Here is a 7,042-nt window from a genome sequence, read left to right as displayed (position 1 = left end):
AGCCTAACGGGTGATCAGATGTTTAATTGTGACGAGACCGGCCTCAATTGCAAAATTTTACCGAGCAGGAGTCTTGCAGCCAGAACTGAAGCAGCAGCCCCTGGCTAAAAGCACAGCAAAGAAAGGCTGACAATGTTAGCATGCAGCAGTGCTACAGCAAACCACAAAATGGACCTTGCAATGATTGGGAAGCCCAAAAATCCAAGAGCCTTTAAAACAGTTTCAAAAATTGCTCTTCCTGTAAAAAACTACAATCAAAAAAGTTTGTTGATGACCAGTGAAATGTTCAAAAACTATTATTATTATTATTATTATTATTATTATTATTATTATTATTACACGTTATTTATATTCCGCTCTATCTCCCCAAGGGGACTGAGGGCAGATCACCAATACACATACACGGCAAACATTCAATACCGTTTGGACAGAACAGAATAAGACAAACAGAAGGAGGTAGGTAGTCTTGAAGTCCAGTTTTTTGGTGCCTTGGAGGCTGATGTTGCGCTCAGATTCAGTCACAGGGGTGCTGTTGCTTCATTCTCTATGACGGAGAGCTATCAGAACTTCCTCCTTCCAACTTCCTCTTTGTCACCACATTTCTGGTCTTGACGTTTATGATGTCGCAAAATACCTCCCCCGCAATTTATGGTACCTAATTTCTCTACTTACAGCTCATAGACTGTTTTTGAACTGCTTAGGTAAACAGTGAGCTGGCCTGGAGGTCGAGCGCTCACCCCCGACCGGGCTTCGAACTGGCCACCTTTCGGTTGGTGGATCTTATTACTGCTGTTGATTTACCAGTTGTGCTACAGCCCAGCCCTAAGGAACTTGTTCCTTCCACGGAGGAATTTTTGAAGGAAATTTACCTGCCCAGGAAAGCGGTTTTGTTGCTAGACAATGCCCCGACGCACCCTGATGCAGAGGAGCTTCAAGAGGGGGACATGAAGGCGATGTTTCTGCCACCGAATGTAACCGTCATATGCCAACCGATGGATCAGGGCGTTTTGGAAGAGCTCAAAAGGAACTATTGCAGGAAGCTATTCTCGGCAAGGATAGAAGAAATGGAATAAGTTGTTAGGCCTCTCGGGATCTAACACAAGGATAGGGTTTGGGCTCTAGAAACCGCAATGACACACATCAAGCAACAAGAAGAAGCTCCGGGGATGGACATAAGGATGCCGCAAAGATGGCGAGACTTGGCAGCGGAGAAATGGCAATCGTTGGAAAAGCAGGCAAAGGTCACAGATTTTAAAAAATCTTCACAAGACTGAACTTTTTATGGATTTAACTTCCAACAGTGTTGTTTTATGCAATTCTATATTTATAGTCAAGTTTTTAGTAATATTGTTTGTAGTCAATGCTTTCAATACATTGCGATGTTTGGTGCTAAATTCGTAAATACAGTGATTTCTCCATCATGTTACCGTGTATTGAACTGCTTTATCTGTCAACTTGTTGTAAAACATGATGTTATGGTGCTTAATTTGTAAAATCATAATGTAATTTGATATTTAATAGGCTTTCCCTTAATTCCGCCTTATTATCCAACATTTTTGCTTAGCCAACGTTCTGCCGGCCAGTTTATGTTGGATAAGTGAGACTCTACTGTTGTACTCTGAAATTAGGTATGGGATCTTCTACGTTGGAGCGGAAAAATCCAACCTTAAGGGAGCATGGGAAAAGAGAACTGGGATTGGGGGAGAGAAATAAAAGGGAGGGAACGATGGTGAAATGGGTGGTAGTTGGTAAAGTCTAAAACTAGAGAAAAAGGCAAGCATTTGGATGTGAAGGGAAAAGGCATCCATTCCCCAGAGAGAAGGAGACGGAATAAAAAACCGGGCTGGGCTGAGCAACAGGGAGCCTCAGGAGCGTATGTTACTCATCTCTCTCTTAGAGGCTCCAGGCAGACAACCAGGGTCCATCTTCACTGAACAAGGGGAGGGGAAAGGACAACGTGTATATCTTCTTTTCCTCCATGTTTATGTTGTCTTAAGGATCATTTCAATCCACTCCTTATCCCACTTCCTTTGAGTCTTTATGACGCACACTGAGGAATGATTGTTTATGTTCTTCTTCTTCACAGTAGATAACGGGGAGAAGAGCCATGTATGCACCAAATACAGGAAGCATTTGGGACACAACGGGTGCCTTCATCGACACCAGCAAGCCCACAGAGAAGATGGAGGTTCTGCCAGAGAAAGGCCCAACAAATGCATTGTATGTGGGCAATGTTTTACCCAAAATGTGGCACTTGTCCTTCACAAGACACTTGATGTTGGGAAAAGCCATCTTAAAGGGAAAGTATCTGCAAAATGTGTGGTGAAACACAAGAAATTTCACACAGGTCAGGAACAATACAGATGCCAAGAGTGTGGGAAGTGTTTTGCTTCCAGTTCAGCCTTGGTGAGGCTCAAAAGACTCCACACAGGAGAGAAGCCACACCAATGTCAGGAGTGTGGGAAATGTTTTGCTGAAAGTTCAGCCTTGTTGAGCCACAAAAGAGTCCACACCAGGGAGAAGCCATACAAATGCCAGGAGTGTGGGAAATGTTTTGCTTTCAGTTCAGCCTTGGTGAGGCACAAAAGAGTCCACACCAGGGAGAAGCCATACAAATGCCAGGAGTGTGGGAAATGTTTTGCTTTCAGTTCAGCCTTGGTGAGGCACAAAAGACTCCACACAGGAGAGAAGCCATACCAATGCCAAGAGTGTGGGAAATGTTTTACTTGCAGTTCAACCTTGGTGAGCCACAAAAGACTCCACACGGGAGAGAAGCCACACCAATGTCAGGAGTGTGGGAAATGTTTTGCTGAAAGTTCAGCCTTGTTGAGCCACAAAAGACTCCACACTAGGGAGAAGCCATACAAATGTGAGGAGTGTGGGAAATGTTCTGCTTCCCATTCAGACTTGTTGAAGCACAAAAGACTCCACACAGGAGAGAAGCCATACCAATGCCAGGAGTGTGGGAAATGTTTTACTTGCAGTTCAACCTTGGTGAGCCACAAAAGACTCCACACGGGAGAGAAGCCACACCAATGTCAGGAGTGTGGGAAATGTTTTGCTGAAAGTTCAGCCTTGTTGAGCCACAAAAGACTCCACACTAGGGAGAAGCCATACAAATGTGAGGAGTGTGGGAAATGTTCTGTTTCCCATTCAGACTTGTTGAAGCACAAAAGACTCCACACAGGAGAGAAGCCATACCAGTGCCAGGAGTGTGGGAAATGTTTTACTTGCAGTTCAACCTTGGTGAGCCACAAAAGACTCCACACAGGAGAGAAGCCATACCAATGCCAGGAGTGTGGGAAATGTTTTGCTTACAGTTCAAACTTGTTGAGCCACAAAAGACTCCACACAGGAGAGAAGCCATACAAATGCCAGGAGTGTGGGAAATGTTTTGCTTTCAGTTCAAACTTGATGAGCCACAAAAGACTCCACACAGGAGAGAAGCCATACCAGTGCCAGGAGTGTGGGACATGTTTTACTTGCAGTTCAACCTTGGTGAGCCACAAAAGACTCCACACAGGAGAGAAGCCATACCAATGCCAGGAGTGTGGGAAATGTTTTGCTGACAGTTCAGCCTTGGTGAAACACAAAAGACTCCACACAGGAGAGAAGCCATACCAATGCCAGGAGTGTGGGAAATGTTTTGCTGAAAGTTCAGCCTTGGTGAGCCACAAAAGAGTCCACACCAGGGAGAAGCCATACAAATGTGAGGAGTGTGGGAAATGTTCTGCTTCCCGTTCAGACTTGTTGAAGCACAAAAGACTCCATACAGGAGAGAAGCCATACAAATGCCAGGAGTGTGGGAAATGTTTTGCTGACAGTTCAGCCTTGGTGAGGCACAAAAGAGTCCACACAGGAGAGAAGCCATACCTATGCCAGGAGTGTGGGAAATGTTTTGCTGTCAGTTCACACTTGGCGAGGCACAAAAGAAGCCACACAGGAGAGAAGCCATATAAATGCCATGAATGTGGAAAATGTTTTACTCAGAGTTCAGCCCTTAACCAGCACCAGAGAACACATACCGGCTAAAAAACAGCCATTGTGTGTAAATGTCTGATTTCAAACTTTGAGAAGTTCTGCGTCAGATTTGGTGGAGTCCCCGTTCTTGTCATTTGAACCTGTAAGTTGGAGGTCTGTTCTCTGGAGCAGCAGAAAGAAAGCTCTGTGTGACAGTCCTTCAGAGCAGTGGTTCTCAACCTGTGGGTCCACAGATGTTTTGGCCTTCAACTCCCATAAATCCTAACAGCTGGTAAACTGGCTGGGATTTCTGGGAGTTGTAGGCCAAAACACCCGGGGACCCACAGGTTGAGGACCACTGCTTCAGTGTCAGTTCCTGGAAGGTGTAGGAGACAAAGATAGGCTCACACAGCTTGTAGCTATGGAAAACTTTATTGAATCCGCCTTGCCAAAATGGCCGCAAAGCTTCTACTGCCCGTCTTCCGCTCTTTCCCCTCAGTATATTGGGTGGTTGCTTCCCTCCTCCCTTCACGTCTCTTCTTCTCCATTCACACCTCCCTTTCCTTTTGTCCTTTCCCACGTTTGAAGACCAGACCCTGTCATAAATCAGCCTTCCCAGCCAAATGGTCTTTATCCGATTTGTTGTAGTCAGGTGTGAAAAGAACAGCTTGGAGAATGCTGATCTTTTTGCATCCTGACATTCAGAGAGTTAAATATTAAGTTAAGTCTTGTCACCTCGTCTGAAAAGAAATAAACCATAAGTGATTCCATCACTTGTTCCTCTGGTCTTAGTTTCCAGCTCCATTTCCACCTTGGTTTAAATGTCCAGTTTGTGAACGTTGTGCCCCTACAGACACATCCTCTGTTTTCCTCTTTAGTCAGGACTGGTCAGCTTGAATATTGTAAATGGCCGTTATGGGAGGGATCCAGAGTTAGCCCCTTCCCTTTCAGACAGTGGCTCTCAACCAGTGGTCCACGGACTACCAGTGGTTCGCAAGAACTAAAATACGGTCTGCCTTCTAACCTTCCCTTCCTTTGCTTTCTTTTTTCTAGCCCTTCCTTCCCCTTTCTTCCTTCTTTCCTTCTATCCTTGTCTTCTTGTCCCTTCCTTTGCCTTTTCTCTTGCCCTTCATTCCTTCCTTTTTCTCTTCCCTCCCTTTTCTCCCCTTTGCCTTTTCTCTTGCCCTTCTTTCCTTTTTTTCTTCCCTTCACTTCCCTTCCTTTTCCTTCTTTTCTCTTGCCCTTCCTTCCTTTTTCTCTTCTCTCTTCTTCCCTTCCTTCCCTTTGCCTTTTCTCTTGCCCTTCCTTCCTTTTTCTCTTCTCTCCTCTTCCCTTCCTTTGCCTTCTTTTCTCTTGCCTTCTTTCCTTGCTTTTTCTTGCTCTTCGCTTGCCTTCCCTTCCTTTGCCTATCATATGTTATGGACTGAAGTAGAGTACAATATATGTCTCATTTGATGCCTTATGAACTTGAATGCAAACTATAATTGTTTTTATTAATCTGTTTATCCTATTATATTATATTATTGATGTACTCTGATTGTTGTTTATGTGAGTTTAATATGTCGTAAGCCTCTTTGGGTCCAGTGAGGGAGAAAAGCAGGATATAAATAAAGATTCATCATCATCATCATCATCATCATCTTTATTATTATTATTTTCTCTTGCCATTCTTTACTTCCCTTTTTCTCTTCCCTTCCATCCCTTTGCCCTCTTTTCCCTTGCCCTTCCTTCCTTCTTTCCTTGCTTTACCTTCCCTTCCCTTCTTTTCTCTTGCCCTTCCTTCCTTTTGCTCTTCTCTTCCCATATATTCCTTTGCCTTATTTTCTCTTCCCCTTCCTTCCCTTCCTTTGCCTTCTTTTCTCTTGCCCTTCCTTCCTTTTTCTCTTCTCTTCCCATATTTTCCTTTGCCTTATTTTCTCTTCCCCTTCCTTCCTTCCCTTCCTTTGTCTTCTTTTCTCTTGTCCTTCCTTCCTTTTTTTCTTCTCTTCCCATATTTTCTTTTGCCTTATTTTCTCTTCCCCTTCCTTCCTTCCTTTCCCTTCCCTTGTCTTCTTTTCTCTTGCCCTTCCTTCCTTTTTCTCTTCTCTTCCCATATTTTCCTTTGCCTTATTTTCTCTTCCCCTTCCTTCCTTCCCTTCCTTTGTCTTCTTTTCTCTTGTCCTCCCTTCCTTTTTCTCTTCTCTTCCCATATTTTCCTTTGCCTTATTTTCTCTTCCCCTTCCTTCCTTCCCTTCCTTTGTCTTCTTTTCTCTTGTCCTTCCTTCCTTTTTTTCTTCTCTTCCCATATTTTCTTTTGCCTTATTTTCTCTTCCCCTTCCTTCCTTCCTTCCTTCCTTTCCCTTCCTTTGTCTTCTTTTCTCTTGTCCTTCCTTCCTTTTTCTCTTCTCTTCCCATATTTTCCTTTGCCTTATTTTCTCTTCCCCTTCCTTCCTTCCCTTCCTTTGTCTTCTTTTCTCTTGCCCTTCCTTCCTTTTTCTCTTCTCTTCCCATATTTTCCTTTGCCTTATTTTCTCTTCCCCTTCCTTCCTTCCTTCCCTTCCCTTGTCTTCTTTTCTCTTGTCCTTCCTTCCTTTTTCTCTTCTCTTCCCATATTTTCCTTTGCCTTATTTTCTCTTCCCCTTCCTTCCTTCCCTTCCTTTGTCTTCTTTTCTCTTGCCCTTCCTTCCTTTTTCTCTTCTCTTCCCATCCTTTCCACTACCGAGAAGGAAGGCCCTGTCTCTCATCCCTGCCAATCATGCCAGCGAAGAGGGCGGGATTGAGAGCAGGGCCTCTCCAGACGGTCTTAGACTCCGAGATGGTTCATAAGGGGAGAGACGTTTGGACAGGTAACCCATCCAACACAGGCTGTGACCCTGTGCCCTGTTTGGCCTTGCGACTGACAAGGAAGACCTCTGCGTACAGATGACATTGAACTCCAAAACTTCAGATGATCTCTCCCAACGGCTTCATGTAGATGTTACACAGCGTGGGAGACAGTATTGAACCTTGCGGGGATTCTGGCAAGGGATTCTGCTTTTCCTTCCTGGCAGAAGGGGGTTGGACTAGATGGCCCTCGTGGTCTCTTCCAAATATACTATTCTGT

The 7,042-nt window shown here is 44.4% G+C and overlaps 1 pseudogene; it reads left to right on the top strand.

Annotated features, from left to right (window-relative positions):
* Positions 1 to 691: 691 nt before the first annotated feature.
* Positions 692 to 7,042, top strand: part of LOC134297187 (zinc finger protein 493-like) — a 34,158-nt pseudogene continuing 27,807 nt past the window's right edge.

This window comes from Anolis carolinensis, chromosome 2, assembly GCF_035594765.1.
Source record: "Anolis carolinensis isolate JA03-04 chromosome 2, rAnoCar3.1.pri, whole genome shotgun sequence".
NCBI lineage: Eukaryota > Metazoa > Chordata > Lepidosauria > Squamata > Dactyloidae > Anolis > Anolis carolinensis.
This window is presented reverse-complemented; position numbering and strand designations above follow the sequence as displayed.